Source organism: Myotis myotis, unplaced genomic scaffold (assembly GCF_014108235.1).
Source record: "Myotis myotis isolate mMyoMyo1 unplaced genomic scaffold, mMyoMyo1.p scaffold_m19_p_8, whole genome shotgun sequence".
In the NCBI taxonomy this organism is placed as follows: domain Eukaryota; kingdom Metazoa; phylum Chordata; class Mammalia; order Chiroptera; family Vespertilionidae; genus Myotis; species Myotis myotis.
In genome coordinates, this window is record NW_023416390.1 from 42,210,766 (window position 1) to 42,236,404 (window position 25,639).

Below are 25,639 nucleotides of genomic sequence, written 5' to 3' on the forward strand. Positions count from 1 at the left end.
TGACCCCTCTGCCACTCCCACCCCCCAGGACAAGCACCCACTGTCCCAGTGTCTGTGTCCATTGGTTATGCTAATCAGACATTTGCTTTCTGAGGCCAAGTAATCAAGAAAGTTAAAATAAAAAGAGCAGCCATCTTGTTAAGAAAGTCTTGCTGAAAGGGAGTGTAAAACATTTATTAGCAGAGAGGAGAGGAAAAACTCTAGGGGCGAGAGAATGGCCTGAGAATAGAGAGAAGGCTCAGGAAACATGATTGGAGATGGAGTTGGAACTCATCTGACCAGAGGGAGGGTGCGATCTCCTCTGCTGGGAAAGTCAGGTGTGGGCACTACTGATGGAAACCTAGTACTGCAGAACCCAGGGGCATGTATCTAAAGCAGAAATACTGGAGGTTCCCTAACAGAAAAATATGCAAATGCAATGGATGGAAGAGTATGTGGCTTTACCCAGCAGTGGTATGCAGGACTCCTTGGGAGAGGAGGCAAATAGAATCACAGGCATTTGGATCTAATGCTCATTAATGTTCTTTCTACCCTGGGAAAAGTAAAATAAGAGAGAGAGAGGGAGGAGAGAGACTTAATTGGAAATTGGAGGTATCAGCAAAGTGTCATAAAATGACTAAATTAAAATTGTTTTAATGGAGATGATTGGAAAAGACATGGCAGGCAGCAAGAACAGCATAAACCAAGGAGAAAAGGATTGGAAAGTGTAGGGCCATGTGGTGAATAGCTAGAAGTTCAGTTTGTTTGGAGTAGGTGTGCAAAAAGGAACCCTGGACTAGTTTAGCATGGGTGTTGGAGCTGAGTGTTGTAGGGAATCTGCAAATATCTCAACCTGCCCAGCTTCATGATAGAAGCCCTCGTAACAACTTTTGTATGTTCAGCAGGTTTTCACCAGAGGGGAGTGTAAAACACTGAGGCTCACAGGCCGCTCGCCATCTCTCAAGAGAACCCACACTATTGCAGAACAGTTTTAATTATTACAAGACTTCTTCATATTGATGTGAAATTTGTTTTCCAAAATCCTGCTTCTATCAATCCCCCTTCTGGGACTGAGGTTCTGTTCTCTGAGGTTAATAGAGAAGTATCAGCTATGAAAACTTGAGTGCCAGATACTAGTCTGAAGAATGAGAGCTTAACTTCCTGTGAGCATTGTTTTCAGGAACAGGGGGTGGACTTCTCACTTTCACTGAAGCATCAGCAGCCCCTGAATATTTCTGAGTAGAAGGATGTTGGGATCATCTCCATCTTGAGGAAGATTGACATGACAGCTGTATAGGAAAGAAAGCCATGTTGGGGAGAACGTTTTGGAGACAAAGAAGCCGATGCAGAAGAAGAGCTGGAAAGCTCTCTAAAGTGAATGCTTAACTCAAGTATTGAGCAAACCATGGCATTGTCTTTGGGTTTCAGTTTTCTCATCTCAAAAGGTGAGGAAGTTGGACAGGTTACCTCAAGGGATTCTTCCAATTCCACTATCTGTGATTCTGAGTTTTTGGAACTGAAAGACACATTTACAAAGTGGGAAGAATTTTTGTTATTGTAGATAAAAGCAGAGAGGGCCTGGAATGGAAATGGAAAAAGTGTTGAATCCAAAAAATGTTACAGCAAAGACTCAGAGGCCGTGATGACAGCTTGGCCATCTAGGCCAAAGGAAAAACAAGAATTAGCCACACAACTCAACTCTAGGGTTAAGGGGCAGGGTGTTTCTAAGAGAGGGAGAAGTATAAAAAGTTAAAGCATGGAGGATGTTTCAGTGTGGGGATGGGAGAAACCAGTGACAGGGAGAAAAAGCAGTCGGTTGGGCAGCAGGAGAGAAGTAGCGGAAGATTAAATTGGGGTGGGTGGTGGGGGGAGGTCAAAAATGGCTGCGTGGGAAAGGCATTGTCAAGAGAGATGTGAATCAGTGAAGGCTCTGAACTGGGGGAAAAAATGGTGTCTGTGAAGGACAGAAGAAAGGCCAGTGTGTTGGGGAGCAGAGGCAGTGTCTGAGAAGGCTATGAGATTATTTCAAAGAGGTTTTCAGAAGCCAGGAAAGGCCGGAATAGGGAATTTAAACGGTATTTCAGGTGTGTTTTTAGGTGTGTTGCGAAGTGATGGTAGATTTTAAGCAGAGGTTTGACATGGTCTGATTTACTTAAAAGGTTATCTTATCTGCCTCAGGAAAATGACTGTAGAGGGTGCAGCTGGAGGTAGGGCCCACCTAGGAGGCTACTACAATAGTCCAGGTAAGACCTGATGGTAGTTTGTTTTAGGATGGTGGTGGGGGAGATGAAGGGAAGAGGAATGCTTAGAGATGTGTTTTGGAGGTAGAGTTCATGGAATTTACTGATTGATTGGATGGAAGGAGGAGGACTGTATTATATTTAAACCTTAAAGTCACATAAGTTGATTTGATCGAAATTAACAGAACAAATTCAAATCTCCAACTCAGTTTGATTCAATGATTATCAGTGGTGCTCCTACTATGTGTAATACAGTTCCAGGTTCATTCATTTGATAAACATTTATGTAGTAATTACTATGTCCCAGGTACTATGTGAAGTGCTACTGATAAAAGCTCAGACAAGGCAGATATAGGTCTTTGGGTTGAGTGAGGTAGCTAGCTATTCATCAAATAAACACACAACTATAAATCATTAAGAAGGACTAAGAGGGAAAAGCATACAATGATTTTGAGCTTAAAAATAGATGAATCTGCTCTGGCTGGTGTGGCTTCGTGGGTTGGAGCATCGTCCCCTATACTGAAAGGTCTCGGTTTGATTTCCAGTTAGGGCACATACCCAGGTTGCAGGTTTGATCCCTGGTTGGAGCATATATGGGAGGCAAGCAATCGATGTTTCACTCTCACATTGATGTTTGTTTCTTTCTCGTTTTCTCTCTCTCTCTCTCTCTCTCTCTCTCTCTCTCTCTCTCTCTCTCTCTCTCTTTTTCTCTCTTCCTCTTTCTCTCTTAAAAACAAAAATTAATAAAAGCATGTCCTCTGGTGAGGAATGGAAAAAAAAAAGATGAAATCTAATCTAACTTGAATGGTCAAAAAGCTCCCCTGAGAAGGTGACATTTGAGCTATCTGAAGGATGATGGCAGAGAAAACATCATGTTCAAAGGTCCTGTGGCAGAGGAAACATTGTGGTTAAAAAACAGAAAGAAAGTCAGGGTGGCTGGAGCCAGAGAACAAGCAAGAGTATGATGGTGCTAGATGGGTGTTCAGTCAGGAGTGAGATCATGCAGGTCCTCATAGACCTTTGTACAGGATATTTGTCTTTATTCCAAGGGCAAGAAGAAAATAAAGTGATTAAGTTTTAAAAAATCTCTTTGGCTAGTTGGAAACAAATACGGAGATAACCTTCACATTTAGAGATTCTAGAGGAATGCATGAGTTGACTACAGCCACATGAGTCACACGGGCTGCTTCCGGGAGGGGGTACAGATCAGAACAAGCAGTGTGGGTCTGTTAGAAGGCAAGGAGAGGGAAGTGCATGTTGGCAGGCAGCCACGCAATATATCATGGTTGGCTTTCCATGTCAGCACATGTAGAGAGACTACATTTTCCCCCAATGTCCATATAACATTCAACTCTATTGATATGTCATACTTGAATATTTACCACTGCCCTGTGAGTGGGAATTTAAGTTGTTCTAATTTTTTATTATTATAAACAATACTGCCAAGTAGAACATTCTTAAACATTTATCTTTGCTTTTGTGAGATCTACAGAAGTAAAAATGCCAGGTCAGAGTGCATGAACATTTTAGATTTTAATATATTCTGCTACATTTTCCTGAAAAATGTGATGCCAGTTTTGAGCAGTAATTCAAAGAATAATCTTGAACTACTGGGTAATACCAGAGCTAGGGAGTCTGGAATTATGACAGCAGCAATGAGCTAGCTGGTTCAGTGTTGCAGGGGTGACGTGCTGCGTTCCTGATCACTCGTGATAGTCTCTATCAGAGTTTTGGGGTGGGGGTTAGCTGACAAATCTTTTTGAACAGTCGGTCCCTGAACTTCTAGGGCACAGGCCACAAGGAGGAGCAGGAGCCTTCTGAGAAACTGGCTACCAGAAACTGGAATCCCAGGCATGTTCTCCTTGCTTAGCCCTTCAGTCCTACTCTCCAAAGATTCTGGCAGCATTCAACAAAGCCAATTCCTCCACCCTCTTCACATGCTTTCCTTTTTGATTTCCATAACAGTACTCTACTATTTTTCCCCTTTTTGTATGGGCCATTGTGTGAGCGCCTCATCTTTTGTCTTCTCCTTAAATATTGATGCCTCTCAGACTTCGATTCTGGTCTCTCTTCTTATTCATCTCCAAATTCTCTCCTTAGGTGATCTAGTTCTTTCCCATGTGCAGTATCATTTATATGCTGATAACTCCCAAACTTTTATCTCTAGCCCGAAACTTCCCTCTGAATTTTGGAACCATATACCTTATAATTAAATTTGTCCAAATGGAACACTTAATTTTTACTTCTAGTGTATGCCCTCCCTCACCCAGTCTTAGTGAAAGGCACTTTCTTCCACCCGGTTGCTCAAGCAATCTAAAAGTCATCTTGAATCTCATCCTCTCAATGCTGTCTGCCAACAAAACTAGCCAAGTTCACTTCCAAAAAAACCATCCATCCATTTTTTTGCCTCTTTACTTTCCCACCCTAGTGCAGGACGCCACCTCTTCTCACTTAAACATCTACTCTCTCATCCATTCTCTACACAACAGAGAGATTTTTGCAAAATGTAAATCAGATCATGTCACTGTTGTGCTAAAGCTTTGCCCAAGGATTCCTGTTGTTATAGGAAAAAATGTGAATGAATGACCTTGGCTTACATGGTCTTGCACTACCTGAGCAGGGCTTACCTCCCACCATCGCTTTCTTCCCCGCCCTCTCAGTCAGTGTCACTAGGCCCTGCCTCACTGTTTTCCTCCACCTACCCAGCTTCTGCGAATTTCAGGGCCTGTTCGCCTCCAGGAACAAACTTTCCCCTGGTCTTTGCTCAGTCAACTCAGTTGCCTCTCTCATGTCTCAACTTAAGTGTTGCTCTTCAACTAAGCCTTCCCCACATAACTTAGGTTCCCTGTATTTGGCCCTTTGTGTGTTTCCTTCATACCAGTCATGCAGCTTGCCATTAATTTTTTACTTTTTTTTTTTTTTTTGCCTTTTCAGTTCTAGAATGGGAATTTCATGAAAGATGGCACATGTCCAGTAGGGATTCCTCAGTATTAGTATGGAACAGTAAATATTTGTTGGGTGAATGAATAAGAAAGAGTCCTATTCAGTGGTTTTATTCTGCCAAACGAAGTCTCATTTCTCTATGGTAGTGAATCATTGGCAGCGTCTCTCTTTCCTATATTCCTCTTAGAAAATATAACATTTGTTGGTTTTCTACTTTTACTCTTCTTTTTAAGTCTCCAAAGAGATAGCATCCTCTTTATCCATCTTGGCTGTGAAATTGACTATTATATTTTTTTGTGTCACCAAATCAGAGACTTGAAACTCAACCAGGTCTTTTTCTCTGTGAAAACCACATCTCAAATACTTTGCTGTATCCTAAGTTAATTTTTATCAAGTGTATTTTCTTTGATTCTGGACCTAGATATGCTTTATCATCAAAACATTAGTTAGCCTCAAGGAAGATGTACAAAGGTCTTTGAAGCTGTAAAGAAAGCAGCATTTGCTTTTGTGGAGTGGCTCTCACACCGACACAGCATAGAAGTTACTTCCTCAACCAGCCATGAGGAAATGACACGGGGCTCTGTTTGTGGGGCTCTGCATGTTCTTTCCTTGTAGCAAGAACACTCCTTCCTCATCTGAGAGCCGATCAGTACATTCGCTGCTGCAGTCCCTCCCACAAGTTCAAGACTGCTCAAGCAGTACGTGTCTGATGAATTAATCATGACCAGTCAGGTATTGGTTATTTGAGGCACTGAAATCTACTAAATTTAATAGTTGGCAGGACAACAAATAACAAGAGTCCAGTGACTTGTGGCTTGACCTTCTTCCACTTCTGGGGCCTCTTATTCTAATCTGTAAATCAAAGATTTGCATGTTTGCCCTCACCTACCTTCTGGATTCATGAACTCTTCCTGCCCACAAACATGGATGGGAGTGAAGGAGCAGAAGGGGAGGAAAGGGTAAATAAATCCTTTGAGGTCTGAGAAGACATTGTGAAAGTACCGTATTGTAGAACAACTGCATGAAACTTTCCCAAACAAAGTAAATCTAGCTTTTAAATGTTATCTATTAGCACAACATGGACTTCAGCGCCCTGTAAGTGTCATTGTCTTCCTAAACCAAAGTCCATCATTATTTAAACACCTGAAGGCTTTGATTAGCCTGATTTTATTGCACGTTAAAAAGTTTGAAAACAAATTTGTCCTAAGAATGACCTGATATGCTAGAAAGCTACAGTCATTAAAACAGTGTGGTATTGAAGTAGGATCTCAGTTAAATAGGTCAATCAAACAGGGGAGCCTGTAAATGGAGCCATACATATGCTAAAATGTCGTTTGTGTCAGAGATAACATTGCAAATCAAGGCAGAAAGGATAGAGAATAACCTCACCCCCATGGGAAAAAAATAAAATGAGACTCCTACTTTATATGGTACACAAGTATAAATTCCAGAAGGATTAAAGGCCTAAACTGTAAATCACATAACTCTAAACCCATGTGGGGAAAAAATATATCCTTGGAGTGGGGAAGGCTTTATTTAACAAGATATGAAAAAAAACACACAATAGAGAAAAAGGTACTTAAATTTGAGTATAGCAAAATTTAACTCTTTTATATTGCAACAAACAAGCAAACTACTCATTATAAACAAAGTAAAAATACAATTTAAACAACAAGTTACACTTTTCTTTTTATTGAGATATAATTGACATATAACATTATATTAGTTTCAGGTGTACAACATATGATTCAATATATGCACATATTGCAAAATGAGCACCACAATAAGTCTAGTTAACATCCATCAACACATGTTGTTACAAAGTTTTTTTTTCTTGGGATGAGAACTTTTATGATCTGTTCTCTTAGGAATTTTTAAATATGCAATGCAGTATTATCTATATATATAAAAGGCTAATATGCTAAGTGTCTGGGTAATGATGACTAGCCTCCTTGCTGTTTCTTCATAGCCAGGTGCAAACATTTCACACTTTAACCAAATGTCTGTGAAGCATTTTCCCGTGCCTCATCTCATTTGATCCTCACAGAAGTCCTGGAGTAGATAGGTAGAAGACTTGGTGGAATCCTATTTTCTTTTCATTAGCCAGAAAACAGAGATTTAGAAAGTTTAGAAACTTGACGCAACTGAAAAGAAGTAAGAAATGGTGGACCTTGAAAATGACTTCAGGTTTTCTCACTGTGCAGAATATAGTCAAACACTGCTGCAATTAAATATTTTACCCTTTGTTCTCCCTGTGTGATCTACAATAATAATCTGCTTTGTGTTGATATTTACTGCTGTTGCTGACAATTACCTGAAAGAGAAGTTGGGGTGCTTCACTGGGCTGGAAAAAGTTTAGCTAAATCAGAAAGCAGGTCTAATTAAGCAAATTTATCCTTTATCTATAAAAGGCTAAGTTGACTCTTGCATGCATGATACATATAAAGCGTTCTCTGGTGCCAATCACATGCATGTGTTTCGATCTGTCATTGTTGATCGTGAATTTAGTTGACGCTTCTATTATAAAGGAAGGGCGAATAGCGTTATTAAAATATTTTTTCTAATTAATTTCCTTTCAATGTGCACAAATTTGTGCACCGGGCCACTAGTTAACTATAGTCACCATATTGTACATTACATCTCTATGACTTACATTAACTGGAAGTTTGTATCTGTTGCCCACCTTGACAAATTTTTTCAAATAAATATATGGTGATAAAACAAGAGGAGGAGAGCTGTTAGGGGTTGAAAGAGATTTAAGAGAGAGAGAGAGCAACCAAGTGAAATGTGTGGACCTTGTTTGGATTTTGACTCAAATAAATTAACTATAAAAAGATGTTTGTGGATCAGTTGGGGAAATTTGTATACTGACTGGTTATTAAGTGATCATAAAAATTTATTTTTAATGTTTATGGCATGATAATGACACTGTGGTTACTTTAAAAATTCCTGCCTCTTAGAGACACTACTGAAATATTTATGAATAAAATGGTACAGTGCCTGACATTTGCTTTAAAATAATTCAGCAGATGTGTGACGAGAATGGGGGTGGGTATACAGATGAAAGGAGATTTGCCATATGTTCTTAGTTATTGAAGCTGAGTGAAGGGCATGCAAGAGTCCATTATATTCTTTTATTTTATTCACATTTCACATTTTTCATAATCATTTCTTAAAAATACAAGTAATGGATTTAGAACTATGCCTGGCCTGTAATAAATGTTATCGTTGTTATTATTATGTTAAACTTTAAAAAAGACAAGTGACACATACATTGCTGGTGGGAATGTAAATTGGTACAGCCTCTGCAAAGGATAATTTGGTAATACCTATTAAAATAAAATAAAAAGGCACTTAGCTTTAACTAGTATTTGCACTTTTGGTATTTGTACATGTATGAAATAATATATGCAGAAGAGTAATGACTAAAAAACAATTTTTAATAATAAAAAATTGGAAGCAACCTAAATGTCAACTGGTAGGAAACTGCTTAAATAAGCTCTGGTCAATCAATCCAAAAGAAGACTGCAACCAAAGATAAATAAGTAAAATGAAATAAATAAATTAGAGAAAAAAGAATTACAAACTGAGATGGAATGACTTTTAAGATATCTTTAAGTGAAAAAGCAAGAAGCAGAAAGAATGTATAGTATGCTATCTTGTGAATTTATAAAAAATAATTGTATTGTAACATATAGGCTATTTTTTTGCACTGGCATAGAAGTCTTTGGGATGGTACACTAGAACATTGCCAAGAAGGCAAACTGAATGGGGGAGAGGAGAATAGGTATGAGAGCGATACTTTTCTCTGTTTACTCTTGTAACTCTTTAGGTTCCTACCATCTGGATATATCACCAACTCAAAATAAGAGGAGACGATTTATTTGCAATGTATGTAATATGCAAAAGATCTACCATCCAGGGTACATGTACAATCCTTATGAATTGGTAATAAAAATACAAATGATCTAAAACCAGCAATTTTTAACCTTTTTCATCTTATGGCATGCATAAACTACTAAAATTCTTTGGCACACCAAAAATATGTATTTTTTACCAATCTGACAAAAAAAATATAATTTTGATTCATTCACACCGTATAGCTATTGTTGTGTTGGCTGTTGTCATTTTTTATTTGAAAATCTAAGGGGAAAGAGTTCAGTGCCCCTGACTAAATAGTCAGGCAATGCATATTATAAAAATTCTTGTGGCACACCAGTGTGCCTCAACCCCACTAGTTGAAAATCACTGATATAATAGAAAAAGAAGAAAGGATATGAGAAATGCTAAGAAACTTGTGAAAAGATAATTAAATTTATTAATACATGGAAATGAGAAATAAAATCAATACTTAGCCATTATTTTTTAACCATTCAATTGGATAAAAATTGTGTCCAATAATATCATGTATTGGTAAGCATATGAGGGAAATGTTCCCATCACCTTCCATTGGTGGGAATGTAAATCACAACACTCATTTTCAGCCTTTTGGTAGCACCTAAGTAGAATAGAAATTGTGCATACCATAGGCCCATATATTCCACTGCTGAATATATTTCCTAAAAAATCCTTGGATGTGTGTACAAAGAGACATGTATAAGAATGTTTGCTGCAGCATTGTAGAAAATAGTGAGAAACTGGTAATATATACACAATGAGAAGGTTTAAATAGCTCAATATGGATAAATCACACCAAAAACTTAATATTAAATAGGAAAAAAGTCAAGTTACAGAAACTATAAAGAATGATATCATTTATTTAAATTACAAAATACATATAGAAAGTAATACTTTATATTACTATGGTATGCATAAGTAAACATAAAAAATGTATATTTTTATTAAACTGGAAGGGTCCACACCTAATCTGTGAAGGCAGTTTCCCTTGGTGTAGGGGACTGGATTGGTCGAGGGGACAATGTTTGGGATCTGAAATATATCAAAAAAAAAAAAAAAAAAGGAGGGAAAATATGACCAGACGTTAACAATTAATTCTGGGAAGTATGAATGTAAGAGTTTAACTTTTTTATAGCTTTTAAATTTCTCAAGAAAAGGGGGTGGGGTGGGAGAAAACTTTGTCAGGGGAAAAGAATCATATAGATTTCCCTTTGAACTTTGGAGGATCCAAGCAATGTGCACTTCCCTTTGTGAAAGAAAGAAATTTTAGTGAATACTGGCTTCCTCTGGAAGAAAGTTTTTCTGATGACAGCTCATTTCCCTGTTCCTGACTTCTCATCCTGCTCTACACCACAGACAACTCCAATAGCACTCCTAAGAAAGACAGCTACTTTTAATACTTGGAGTTTAAGGCTCAATCTGCTCACATGGGACCATGTTTGAGAATAAATAATTTCCATGAGCATGAATTGTGGGTTTTAAATTCTACACTGTGTTTGTATGTGTGTTATTACTATTATATAATACTGCATCATAAGGCATAAGTAGTAGAAAGTGGTTTAAAATGTTGAACCAAAATTCCAAAGATTAAATGCATTTTTAAATGTTTTAAAAAAATTGATTTTAGGGAGAGAGAGAGAGAGAGAAACATTGATCGGCTGCATCCTGCATGCGGCCTACCAGGGATTGGGCCTGCAAACGTGGGCATGTGCCCTGACCAGGAATTGAACTGGTGACCTCTTGGTGCATGGGAAGACTCTCAATCAACTGAGCAACACTGGCCAGAGCAAGATGATATGCATTTTAAATTATATTCTGAGGAAGCAATTAATCCTCTTTAAGTTTTCCCAAAAGAAAATATTGCCAAGGATTATTCAGAAATTCTCTAGAAAAGAAAACATTTTAGACAATGTGGCAATTTGATCAGGAGACATATTTAGTAGTAAAAAACCTTCTACATCCATGAGCACCTTCTATTCTACCTATGAATAAGGCTGACCTTGAACATTGGGGCGAATGGTACCTTCAACTCAGGTGATGCAATGTGGGTGGGGAGTGGCAGCAATTTGGGTGTTAGGGCAGAAGGGCAATGGTGTGGGTGCATCATTGAGTTCAGGTGGGGACAAAATCACAGAGTCTTCTTGGAAAAAGATTTTGGGGGTCAATGTGCATCAAATAAGGCCTTTTTTAACATTTTAACAAAACAGTAGTACCTTATTGCACCAGCTGGCTGCCAGCAAACTCTGCTGACATCTCCTCCATGACAATGACAGAACTGTACATCCATTCAGCTTTCAGAACGAGGCTTGCTTGTTTTGACACCTTTGTTTCTGTGAAAGAGAAAGTATCAGATAGTAATCAGATTGGAGAGGATAGTCATCAATTGGCCGAATTGGTTAAGAATAACAACGGCACCGGTGTAGCTCATTTGGGAGAGGTAAAGCCTTGATGAGGCCCTGGAATTCACATGGAAATGTTAGGCTAGCTTTTCCTCTCTTAACTTAGACAACATGTGGTCTCATTTCCAGTATTCTGTGTGTCCAGTGAAAGGGAATCTCACCCCAACCGCTAGTCATTTAACCTCTTATGATGTGTGATACTAAAAAAAACAGTATGTGAGCAACTGTAGGGATTTCTATTTGTGGAGATAAGTCTTTGCTTCTTACTTAAGCCTTGATTTATTATCTTTGGTGGTTTTGGGTAGAGGATGGCTGATTTTTGACAAGAAGATAAACTTGCAGATGGAAATTCTTTTAAGCTATAAATACCACTAACTCGCCTGGTCCATGGAAGTTCAAACAGAGACTTTGGGATTTAGCCCTGCTGAAATGTTTTCCTTCTTTTCCCATTGGCCAAGAAAAAGACGTGCCCCACCACCCCGCCTGTAGGCGCCAGGGCCTGACCCGGGCCTGGCTATGTAAACCATTTAGAGTCCTCTTGCAGAGAAAGAGGCAGAAGATGACAAATTGGTCTATGCCAGTTGACCTCCAAAGGGGACGATAGCTTTACACAGCAATCTCTGATGGTTTCCTTATCTGCTCATTTAGTATAAACACTGTCCTTCTTGAGTGCTCCCTGATTCTCCTAGCAGACTCCAAGGATTAATTCTGGGTCATTTACTGAATTCACCACCTCTGCTCCCCAATATTGTTCCTATCTTCTTACGTAGTCTAATGCAGATCCTGGAAGATATCACCTCTGAGGACTGGTGTTGCATCTTGTTCACACTTAGAATCTATCACTGCATGGAGCACAGCACCTGCCAGCTAGTAGGTAAACAGTAAGTGCTTGTCAACTGGTTAATTCAGTAGTCTCAAGTGCTGCCTGCACATGAAACCCCTGGGGGAGCCTTAAACAGCAACAAATGCTGCACTGGCCTCACCCGAACCAGTTGAATCCTGATCTCTGGGCACGGAGCCCTAGCATTGGAGCATTTTTAAAGCACCCAGGTGATTCAGGATTAATTAACCTGCTGCTTTATTTGGCTACCTTCTGTTTGCTTCCAAGTTTGGGAGAGATCTATTTGAATTATTTTGAGGAACAAATGTTCCAATCACTAATGCCAATGCTATTTCAACAGTGAGAGTAGAATAAGTTTTCTCATCTGCAAAATGGGAACAATAAAGTAACTATCTCTTAAGATTTTTGTAAACATTAAATGTAAAGCTCTTAGAATAATATCTGGTACATAAGTATTTGATAAAGTCCAATATAAAGAAGAGGGTGATGTGTTGTTTTTATTAGAGTTGTTCTCTCCTTTGGTTTATGACTCCAGTTTTCTTCCAGAAGTGTTTGACTCAGTCTCTCCTTTGCTCCTTATACCTCATCCATTGGCAAGCCCTGCTCTTTGGACCCGGAACTATCTGGAATCTGCCCTTCCTTTTCATTCCTGTTGCTCCAATTTTAATCTTTTCTCTCTCCCTCTCTCTCCTGGATTATGGACAACAGACCAGTCTCTTTGCCAACGATCTGTTTGTGTGTCAAACATCCCTGTGCCGCTCCCAAAATGCCCCAAATTCTGGCTGTGATCTTGGTGCTGCCAAGTTCAAAGATCAACCTATATCCTCACTGGCAGTTTAGTTACTTTCTCCAAGCCTCACTTACTCATGTTTAAATGGGGATCATCTAATAACACTTTTTCCTCAATAGGGTGGTTGTGAGAATAGAATAAGATAATTTTTGTAAATAAAGCATCTAGAAATCTTCAGGGCATTTAATTAGGGCTCAATAAACATTTGTTATTATTAATTTATTATTATTATTATTATTATTATTATTATTATTATTATTATTATTAAAATGACTGCCAACAACTCTCCAGCCATTCTAGGTACTGGCCATATGGAAGTCCTTGCTGCTCCCAGACCACATCCTAAATTAGGTCTCTGTTTCCATTGTGTTAACCTTTTAATGCCTGCTATTCCTCTACAGGTGTCTGAATCATATTTTCTAAGCAACAGAAATGTATTCTCTCTCAGTTTTTGAGGTCAAAAGTCCAAAATTAAGGTGTCAGTTTGGCCACACTTCCTCTGAAGGCTGAAGTGGAGAGTCTATTCATTGCCTCTTTCAGCTTCTGGTGGCTGTGAACATTCCTTGGCTTGTGACCACATCATTCCAATCCCTGCCTTCATCTTCATGTCACCTTCTCCTCTGCATCTGTTTCAATGCTCCCTCTGCCTCTCTTTTATAAGGATACATATGGCTCCATTCAAGATCCACCCAGACAATCCAGAATAATCACATCTGCAAAGACCCCTTTTGCAAATAAGGTAACTGCACAGGTTAATTAATTAATTCTGGGAATTAGTACATGGACATATCTTTGGGAGCTATTACCAGCCTAGCATAAATACTTTACAGAGTATGATAAATGCAGTGAGAATTTAGAATAAATAAATTAGGGAAAGCAATCTATTGGATGCCAGAGGACAAAAATCTAGGATGGCAGAAAATCCTATCAGTCTTAAAGGGCCACCTCCTGGAAGTATATTACTCCCTCTTCTGATATTGTACAAAAAGTCCCTAGAGTTCTCAAACTTTAGCAGACATCAGATTCACCTGGAAGGCTTGTTAAAACACTGATTCCTGGGCCCACCCCAGGATATCCTAATTCAGAAGGTCTAGGATGGGGCCCAAGAATTCACATTTCTAACAAGTTTCCATATACTACTGACCCTGCTGATTTGAGGTCCACATTTTAAGTAGTGCTGTTTTAGGGCCCTGAATACCTTACAACTTCTATTATAGTTATTTCAGTACAAATTTCTTCTGCAAGGTAATTGTACGTTCTCAATAGAAGGGCCAAAGTCTCCTCCTCTCCGGAGGAGGTGGGTCTTGGGCTGGGACTTGAAGCATAGGCAGGGTTGAGGGCCTGGCAATTAGGAGCCCAGAACCAAGAGCAGAAAGTGTCCTAGCTGTGGGAGGGTGAGTGGATGGGATAAGAAGGCACAGTGGGAAATAAGCCTAGAGAGATGTCTGGCTGGATTCTGAGAGGTGGGTGTGGGGTGACACCTTGAAAGGCAGGCAGAAGAATATACATTTGAGTTTCTAACCTACGAAACCCAAGGGCTGAACTGCATGGTGTCATAATGACGGTCCCTTTTCATTGATTATAAGCTCCTGCAAAGCTTGAACTCTCTTGGCATTTCCAGTAATGTTCACATCCCAGATGCTCAGCAGATGTTTGCTCTTCTAGCTGTTGGTCTGTCATTCTGTGAATGACTCTTATTCATGAAAACATGGACTGAGGCTCAAGATGCACCAGCTGACCCTGCATACCTGGGCCAAACCAGAGCTTTAGGTTATTGTGAGTGGGACCGTATCCCACACATTCTGGCCCACTCCTTCTCTCAAAACCAATTGTGCTGGTTTGAAAATCACTTGACCAGGAGCCAGAAACATCATTGCCTCTAGAAATTGGGTTTAAGGAGATGATTGTAAGAGACAAAGAAGCCACCTGGAGGAAACAGATCTGGGCTCAGTGAGAAGCCCTTGGTGTTGTTCTGCAGGTTTTCTGCTTGCCTGCCTCACAGGGTGCTGATGAGGTTAAATAATTAATGTATGTGAATGTACTTTGTTAGCTCTAAAGCACTGCAGGAATATAATTAATTATGTTTATAATTACAGGTAATGTAATTATAATTGTAATTTGTGGGTGGAAGCAGAATATATATATATCTCATGCCTGTTCTCTAGTAAGATATCCTTGGTGGATATCCTTTGTGAGATGATAAAAACTTGATGTTTGAGCTTGACTCATTCTCTCTGAGTTTATCTTCACCATTGGAATATAAGCGAGACTTTGGCTCAAGGACTTATGGTTAAGTTTTAGAAAAAGGGAAAAATGCATAGAGTGAAGTTAGGAGACCCAACACCCAGTAGTAATATTTATTGGAACTTATCTAGCAGGAAGATAAAATAAAGGCAGTTTATTTATTAACTTACCTATAAATAGCAACAATACTTATAGAAGTCCTATAGTTAAACACGTACTCACATATAAGTTATATAATTGATGTGTTTATATATTACTCAAAGTGAGTTATTTCCAGAAATCCCCTAGAATCCAATACAATCTAAAATGATCATGCTATTGCTAAATCATACTTATGCTCTATACATCAGGCAATGCTTATTAGTACTAAGCTAAAAATCGAATGTTATACTATTATGCTTGTTCAGCAAAACTAGTAAGATGGAGAAAGGTGACAGGTAGTTTATGCCCTTCCATTAACATGCTTTATCTTAAAAATTTATGATGGTGTTTGTGTCCATATTCTGGAGAAACAGTTGTATTTGTGCCTGAGCGAGGCATTCCAGGCCTAGGGATTCTCACAGTCCATCAGGGAAATCTGTGCTGTTAAGATGTAAGACTACTAGAACCATTGTCAGTGTTTCCCCGCTTTGAAAAATCAGTGAAATAGCAAGATATTTAACAAGAAAAATGCTCCTAGTGTCTCCCTTGAAATGGCAAGATTCCACCAGAGAAGCGAAACACTGTATTTCTTTGGAGTCTCTGACCTCCTGCCCTTGTTCCTATGCACTGTTAATTGTTGTTAATTTCTAACACCTCATTAATTATTTCCATTAAAGATGTGGGAGAGGGAAATGCCCTTCACTCATGGGTGGTCACAAGAATAGACCATTAATAATTACAAAAAGTGCATTACTTTAAAAGTGAATTTGAGCCATTTGCATGGAAGTCACTGTGTTTCTTGTGGCTGGGCTGTGGCACTTTGAAATCCTGCCACTGGCAGTGTATGTGGGGACACCTGGAATGATACAACCGTGGCCCAGTAAGAAGCTGAATTTCCCTTTGCTCCTTAATGACTGTGACATTTGGCCTCTAGAGCATGATGTACTTTTCAGAGAACTTTTTCTCTTTACAACTTCTTCTTCCCTTGCAATAGAAGCCTGGAGGTGAAACAGCCTCCTCCAATGTCACAGCCCACGTCAGTCACTCAATTAGAACTTCACGTGGAGTTCCTGACTCCCACTCCCATTCAGCCCACCAGACCATGCGGGAGTTTTGCACCAGCCTGGGTGACTTTCACTCCCACCTCAGGCTCCCGCAGAGATGGAGCCGAGGCCATTTCACTGACATTGGGCTCCCAATCTTTAAAAATGATGCCCGGATTGCCATTTAGTGCTGAGATTTTTTATTTAGTGCCTATCTTGAAAGTTCATGCAGAAGATTCTTCTCACAAGTTTATAAGAGTGTTGAGAGTTAAACATTATCTTGGAAAAGAAACATCAAATATGTTCTCTAGGTTTGACAACCTAGAAATTTTAGGGTAAAGACAAAAGGTTTGGGGAAAATGGATGAAAAATTATTTTATGGGCACAGATTTCAACAGTGAAATTCAGGCAGCTTAGATTCTAGAACTAAAAGGTAGGTTCATTGTAAGGATCACATTTTGAACTTGAGGGGCCGATCTAATTACTTCTAGTCAAACCCCTTGTTTTGCTAATAGGAAAATGGAAAGCCGGAAAGATTCAGGAAGCCCCTAAGCTGTGAATGTGGGAATTCTGAGAACTGTGTTACTTAGGGAGCTTTTATGGTTCCCCGATTTTGATTCTGCTTTTCATCTGGACTATAATCTCCAGAGCAAGGGCAACATATTCCTTCTACTTTCCTTCTCCTTCTCCATTTCCTTCTGTGCTAGCATACAGGGGAGATCAGAAGGGACAGTTTTCTATTTCCTGGAATAGACTGAAAACTATAACAGGTAACCTGGCGTATCAGATGACATCATGGACAAAGGCCAGGTTGGAAGTCTTAAACAACAGCCTGATTTAAAAAAATTTATTGAACTTCAGGCCCTCATGTCTTCTCATCTGCAAAATGAGGCACTTCTATTTTTACACTTAAGGCTTTTTAGACAGTTGGATTTTATGTTCTAAATCTCCCACCTATTTCTTCCTGTTGTTTTAATAATTTCTCTTCATTGTTATACAGTAGTTCATGGTTAACACAGTTTTATATTTTATCTATTGCCTCTTCTATGAATGGATATTTAGGTTATTGGAATTTTTTTTTCCTTTAGAACTCATGCTACATTAACATTTTGTCAAATTTTTTAAAATATATGCATAAAAATTTCTCTAGAGTTTCAATTTTACCAAATGCTGTCAAATCAACCTGAAAAGAAACTATGCTAATTTACCAATCTTCACTCCCTCCACCTCTATTTCTATAAATGATATAGGGGTTTGACCATCGTAACATCTAATGCTAGCTGATGACCCAAGTCCTTGTTATTATAGATGTAATTCCCTAACATCTCTGTTCCTATTGCTTTCCTTCAATTCTCCCCTATCTACCAATCATGGGGGCCTGATGCCACATGTCCAACATGAGCCTGTGGAAGACTCAGCTCTACCAAGTTATTCAGGAATCCAGGTTATCAGATGCTCTGTCATCTCAACACATGCTTCCAAGCTCACTTCTGCAGAGAAGGAGAGAATTGGGGGTGGAGGAGGGGTAGGGGTCTCCCACTGACAACCAGATGCTTTGGCCTGGAGGTGACACACAGTGCCTCTATTCACAACAACAGACAAATCACACGGGCTATCCGCCTGCCAGGGAGTCGAGCTCTGCAGCCTCCATATGTCTGAGGGGAGAGGGCGCCTGACTCTTGGTGACACCGTAGTGTGCACCACAGCACTAAGGGTCAGCAGGTTGAAACGAAGACCAGGGAAGACCCTACATGTCTGGCTGCTGTGCCTGAGGGACAAGTGCAGAGCAGAGAGCCACCCTGTGTTCTTCAGCATCAGGCCTCGCTCCTAGCCCCTCTGATGCACATTTCACAGGTAGATCTCTCTGGCTACACAAACCCCTCTCTACGTCAAGCAACCTTTTATACAGATCCTTGTACATGAAGGCAGCATTTTTTAAAATATATTTTTTATTCATTTCAGAGAGGAAGGAAGAGAGATAGAAACATCAATGATGAGAGAGAATCATTGATTGGCTGCCTCCTGCATGTCCCCTACTGGTGGTGGTGGTGGTGGGGGGGATCGAGCCCGCAACCTGGGCATGTGCCCTTGACTGGAATTGAACCTGGGACCCTTTGGTCCACAGGCCAATGCTCCATCCACTGAGCCAAACCGGCTGGGGCAAGGCAGCATTTTTAATAAACCCTTGTGTGACCTTTTATCCAATAAAATGTCAATCTTAAATTACTAAGATAATTCATCCCTAAGGTTGAAATAGTCCTCTTAATTTACTTCTTTAATGAAGGGAGGTGTGGGGTTTGTGAGGCTTGAGCCATTAGGAAGCATAACTGTTCTGAGCCAAGATTGGGAGGCGATCCCATACCCGTGACAGTGTGATGGAGCGAGGCTGCCAGTAAGTCAGGGTGTCAGGGATGACAGGACAGCTCCATCTATTGTGGCCACCAACCTGAATACATAACCAAGCGTTATCACCTCCCTCAGACACATTCTCTCAAAGTGAAATTAACTTTATGGGGTGTGCAATTGTAAAGTCTTTTTGGATGGTTTTATGTAATGACCTGGGAGTTTTCAGACAAGTGACTTTTGGGCAGCTGTAAACTACAGTTAGCATGTACTTCTGGACTTCTTGGAATGCCAAGGATCAAGATCCTAAGGGTCATCCATCTAAGAGTAGGTATGTACTCATGCCTGACCCCTTGATGAAGCCTGGTCTAAAAGAGGAGAAAGCTGACAAAATCAGCTCAATGCAGTGGCAATTAAGAGCTCAGACTCCAAATCTAGGGCCTTTCTGTGTTTGCATCTTGGCTGCCCACTTACGAGCTTGTGTGACCTTGAGCAAGTTATATAATGTCTTTAAACTTTAGTTTCCCATAAAATGAGAATAAAAGTAGTGCATGTCTCACAGGCTTGTTGTAAGAATTAAATGAGGTGATGATACTTAACATAGTGCCTGGCGCATCCTAAGTGATCAGAAAACGTTAACTGTTGCTGGTAGCGGTTACTATTAACATTGTTCAGGGTAGCATGCATGTATATAGCGTATACCTGAGGCAAAACAAGGTGCTGGACACTAAAAGGAATATCTGGGTGAATAGGTCAGAGATCTGCAAAGGTGTGTGTGTGTGTGTGTGTGTGTGTGTGTGTGTGTGTGTGTGAGAGAGAGAGAGAGAGAGAGAGAGAGAGAGAGAGATAAAAGAGCAGAAAAATACATGATAACTAAAATAAAAATAGATAACATTTAACTGTGGGCTTACTCTGTAATAGAAAGATCTTTATATAACCCAACTCATTTAATGGTCATATAACACTGTAGCACTATGGGTAGGCATCATTAGTATCTTCATCTTACATTTGAATAAAGAGCCTTCGAAGATGAAGTCAGTGGCAGTGGGCGACTCAGGGGGCAGGGGAAGTAGAGGAGGGGCACCAGGTTGCGTGGTCTGGCTTGACTGGAGCACAGGAGAGGCTGGCTGAGTAGAACACGATGTACCAGGTGCTCCAGGGCAGTCCTGCTCACCAGCACAGATGGTCACTGCCCACGCAAAATCCAAGGCCATCTCTAATTTTGTCCACACGGTCATTAGTGGTGTGCTGTTCGACCAAGAAACAGAAGACTGCCTTGAGGCAGTCACCACATCTTTGAGAGGCCGAAAGACTAAAACACATATTTAGGACTTGCTTAATCACAGCTTCAAATACTGCGGCAAATCCAGGGCATTTTGGAAACAGCTGCCAATGGCAAACCAAAGGGGCCACTGGAGGTGAAAACTTCATGTGACCCATGGTTGACCACTAGATGGAGCTCTGCCAGGCATAGTAGCTTCACTTGAGGGCAGTGGTTAGAACCCAAACCAATCTCTCACCCTCTACCTTCCATTTTCTTTTCAGCACTAGGAGGCCAAGACCACTATCAATAGTAGAGTTTTTATACTCCCCCTCCCCCCTACATGCACTAATATGTTTTACTATGAGTTCAGAGATAAACTATAAAAGTATAAGGAAACTTGGAAACTTCCAGATCCTTCTAGACTTTTGCCCCATTAACCACTTTGGGAAGAAAGGTAATCTCCACGTAAAATCTCCATTAAAATAACCTTGTGGGCTTATCTGAAATTAGCACCTTCAGAATTCTTGTTCTGATTGTTGATTTAGTTGACCTGCTTCTGTCTTGATCTTATACTGATAAACCCTTTAATCAGATAAGAAAATAGTTGACGCATTTCTAGACTGTAGACCAACCTTAATGTTATTTGAAACTGGGAGTTGGTCTTGGGGCTTAGGTTTTCCCTTTTTATTTGTGTATGATTTAGTGTTCATCCTGCACTAGACACTAAAATGCATTGTTTAATTATCTGAGCTCAACACACCATTTTATAATTCATTAGTCAGTTGCTCTTTGCAAAAGCTTATTTCTTATGAAACAAAAGTGGGAATCATGCAACTGGACTATTTATCTCTCTTTAGGGGTTGGGGGTTAATATCTGATAGCTCATAACATCTTTATTATAATGCATTTATAATGATTTACTGGAATCATTCTATGGCTAAGTATCTAATGTCAAAGCCAGGATCTGGCATGAAATAAAATGCTGTATCCTTGGGTAGCTCTAGGGAGAAAAAAAGTCCTCAGCCAATATTTTCTGTGCAATTCTACAAACTGTAATAAGGGTAGGGGTAATTGCCTTAATGTCAATTAAGCTATTAATAATGCTCATCTTGTCATTCCTAAATATAGCAGTGTCTCAATCATACATTACAGTCCCCTTTTAAGACTACACAGAAATGAGATCACAGTTCATGCGGATCGGGACATAAGCAGCCAGTCTTACCTCCTGTACATCAGAGGAGGTCTGGGCATTGATTTACTTGTTTTTGATTTTTAAAACATTTCTACTTAGACGTGTGTATGTATTTATAAGGGCACGTGTTGGTAATACTTGTGAGCGGGGACAAGTATTAAAAACGGTTCTCTGTTCCGATTCTGCTTCTGGGTGAGCAGAGTAAGGTTCCAAATCAAGACTCCTGTTCCAGCATCCGGGCCCTGACTGATGGCCCAGGCAGTTCCTGACAACTGTCTAGGGCTCTAGGCATTTTAGAGACGGGAGCACTCACTCTGGCTACACGAGGTGCCAGGCTGTGTGCATGTTGTTCCCAAGCATCGTGGATACACACGACTTCCTTAAGGACAAACAAGGGGGGAAAGAAATACTGTCACAGGGAAAAGGGGCCAGTGGTCTGTCGGCAAATCTCAGCAGCCAGGATCCGGGGTAAAGGCATATTGGGAATCGGGACGAGGAGGAGGTGAACTGTGGGGTTTTGGTGAGAAGGGAGAATGTCACCAACTCTCCCAGATCAGCTGTAAATCAGAACCACCTCTCTCCGAGAAGAAACAGGACAGGGACCCCTTCCTCTGTCGGCACTTAGATTTCTCCTGCGCTGAGGTTTCCGAGCAGCCGCTTCCTCCGCCCCCCTCGTTGGCCATCCCGGTGAAGTGAACTTCCACTTGCTGATATTTGGAGCGCATTAATTTGTCCCAAGGAAGCTTATTGTGTGGCAGTTTAATGACAGAAACCTGTCCTAATGCAAATGGACACGTAATCCCACTAAACCACTCTGCGGGTGTAAATTTAAAACAATTGCTGAGAGCTGACACCAGAGTTTAATAAGATGGAGGGCTCATTCCTGGATCCTGGTTTGCCCGGGGGACCCTGCTTGGACATCCAAGCCTGGCAGTTTTAGTGCAGCCCCTGGTTACCATGGCAATTATAAGGGGGGCGGCAGAGGAGCTTCAGGGCCCCCCTCTCAGGTGGAGGGGATCTGGGCTCTGGTAGGGAGAGTGGGTGAGAGTGCAGGAAGCCGGAAGGCTCTGAGAGGGGAGGAATGAAGGGAGAGTGGGTGTCCTCTGCTTATTGTTTGCAGGGAACAGGTTGAAGAAGATGTGACTGAGCCCCAGGAGGCAGCTGTAGGTCCTGGCTTATTCGCATGCCTGGTCCAGGCAAATCCCCATAGAAACAACACCTTCCCTGGGACCCCCTCCGCCCAGCAGGTGAAGGAGGAAGCCTGGCCTGGGGCGGGGGCAGGAGAAATGAGACTCAGGCGGGAATTGTGAATATTTGCTAGATTATAATGCTGTTGGGCACTACATCATTCTCCAGAGAGCCCTGAATAAGGTTATTATGGGTGAAGTCATTTTTGTAATAAAGTTGGCTGTAACTCTGGGTCATAAATCATGGGTTCTGGGATAAAAAAATTACTAAACATGCCTCCGTTACCACATACTGTCCTCCTTTTAAATACTTTGATTTTACTACAAATCCTCCATTGACTGAGATGGGGGAAATACACACAATGAGCAAACGATTCCTTCCGTCCCAGGCAGCAGCCCCGCCAGCATCTGGGCCTCCCGGAATGATTTCCTGAGGTGTGATGTTATTTATGGCGTGCTTTCTCTATCAAAAAGGCAAACAGCATCCTGACTGACCTCGGGGCATTTGCATCATTGCTTCTCTTGCTAATTGATTCATCCTCTGGCAGGGCCTGAGCAGCAGGCTGCTAGCTGGACACTGTCTCCCAGCTGCAGATCCTGTGGATTAAGGTGCATAATAAGCAAAGATGTTCATAAAATTGTTAAATGTCAAAACCGCAAAACCCACACCCATTTGGAGTCCATCAGCTCTTCTGGAATGATTCCGTAAAACACCATCTCCACCCCTTGTCCTTTTCCCCGTCGAAACTTCATAACCCATAACCCGTGTGAAGGAAGGAGATTAAGAGCTGTTATCAACAACACTGATTGTTTAATTCCTTTCACAACTTCTTCCTTTCAAATAAGAGTCTGGCACAGAATGACAAGGAATTTTATCATATGAAGTGCATTCCAGATGTGCTAAAGCAGAAAGGAGAGTGTGGCCCCAGTAGCGGTTGTAAGAGGGACAAAGTGTGGCTCTCTATAGCTCAGTGGCTGCAAAGCAGAAAATGAAGATTGTAAAAACGTCACATAAAGAAAAAATGCACAGTGGATTCGTTTTGCGATGCCCATAATTCAGTAATGCCTTTAAGTAGCTAGAAGAAATATAATAAATGTTTTTCCACAACATTGATCATACTGTATCAGAGGAAATATTAGTGTGCAGGGAGCCATGATTATACTGGTAGTAATTCTTGGTGCAGAAAACTAGTAGAAGATGGGACCCTTTATAGGCCAAACTTTTACTGGCTGCAGTTATTTACCTTTAAGAATACATTGTCCTATAGCTAAATATTTTTGTGAAAATTCAAACCAGCACTATCAGTAAATCAGAAATCCTGTGACCATTTTATAGAATTTATGTATTTTTTTTCCTGCAGATGCTCTGATGTGTTCCAGAATACAAAACCAGCCAATTGACCATGTAAAAATCCTAGAATGTCTTTAAAACAGACTCTTCTTCTGTATTCTGAACCCAGATAGAGGCAGACAGGTTTATGGCATGTGATTCCATCCAAATGCCACCTGTATTTATACAGAACATCACTCCAAAGAAATTAAATGGATTATTAGATTATATGCCACAGTAAAAATGTACCTGAAGCTATAAGCTGAGAGAGGATGTGCATGTCATACCACTGCTTACTTATTTATTTATTTTGTCCTGAAACACTGAAGAAAGCTTTGTAAGGCCGGTTTTTTCTTTAGGGAGAAGAGACGGGAACTGATTCCTCATCCAGCTTCTTGCCCCTTGGACTGGCAGGAGCTGGTATCCCATGGTGGTCTTGGTGCAGAAGGCCCTGGTATGTCAAGGAGAAGTTCCACTTTCACTCCTGAGGGATCCCAGGGCTGGACTGCACATCCCTGAACCAGGTTTCAGGGTGCACAGATAAGAGCTAGCCCAGCCAGATCCCCCCTGCAGGCCTACAAGGAGAGATGAGACCTGGGCGTGTTAATGCCCCATCTACTCCCTAAAGAGCCTGTGAAAATTACTAAGAGAAACAAGAAGCCAGAAACAAGAGTCTGCAAGTGAAGGTACTATGAGATCAGAGACAGGAGCAAGGCATTCTTTTACTTCAGAATCTGGGTAAGCCAGCTTGCAGTTCAAAGGCCTTGTGAAAACAAACAAACCTGGCTAGAGGCTGCGGATTTACCTGCGCAGTTTCAGTGCACATCTCCCCTAACTCTCACTGACATACATGGGTTGCATTGCCCAGGCCTTCCTTGCAGACACCATCCCCATTTTGTCCTAGCGCTCTCAGCTTAAAGCAAATCCCAGGTCTCATGCACATGTGTTCCTTCCATACAGTGTCTGTGAGGTCCTTCTCCACCATTTGGGCACAAGGAGAGTATATTAGCTAATAGGCATTGGAGACTTTTATGTTTTGATTTTAGTACTTTGTTACTAGAGTTGGGTAGATGCTTTATTTTGTTTGATTCTTCTCTCCTCAAACAAGGAGGAAATGAAAGAGGGCACCTTTAAATTCTTACCTTGAGAACTTCAAAGAGGCAGGCAGTTGAAGGGCAAAACCCCCAACGTGAGGGGGCCTAAGCTGGAGAAGCAGATCGCCACAGGTGACCGTTTCTCTGAAGGGGTGCACCTGGGAAGGTGGTGAACAGTCCCCTGACGTGCTCAGCACCGGCGCGGACATGCATGACCCGCAGGCCAAGGTGACCTAAAGGCTTCTGAGGAGAGTTCTCCGGACCATGGGGGGAGGGATCACTTTTAAGCATTTTGTTACAAGTGACACTGTTCTAGGTACTTCCAAGCAGCAGCAGATGTTCTCGGATTTTTTTTTTTTTTAATGAAAATTAGTTTTTAAAATCAGTTAAGCACCAGGCAGTTGAAAGAGTGCAACTTAAAACAAACAAAAACAATTTGGAGGCCAATATCTCTTTGAATTTCCTCTTTAGATATATTATCATGTTAATTAGTAGTTGTTGAAGATCAATGAGCAGCCCTGTTCTTTCTTCTCTCTCCTTCTTTCCTCCTTTTTCTTTCCTTCCTCCTATCCTTTATTTTTCTTTCCTTTCCTGCTCCTTCCCACCTTCTTTCTCTTCTTACTCAGTGACTTGGAAAAAACGTTAATGAACCTCTTAAAGCATTTCCATAGCTAGGAAAGCAAGCGTTCAGGGTCCCAGATGCCTTCCCCAG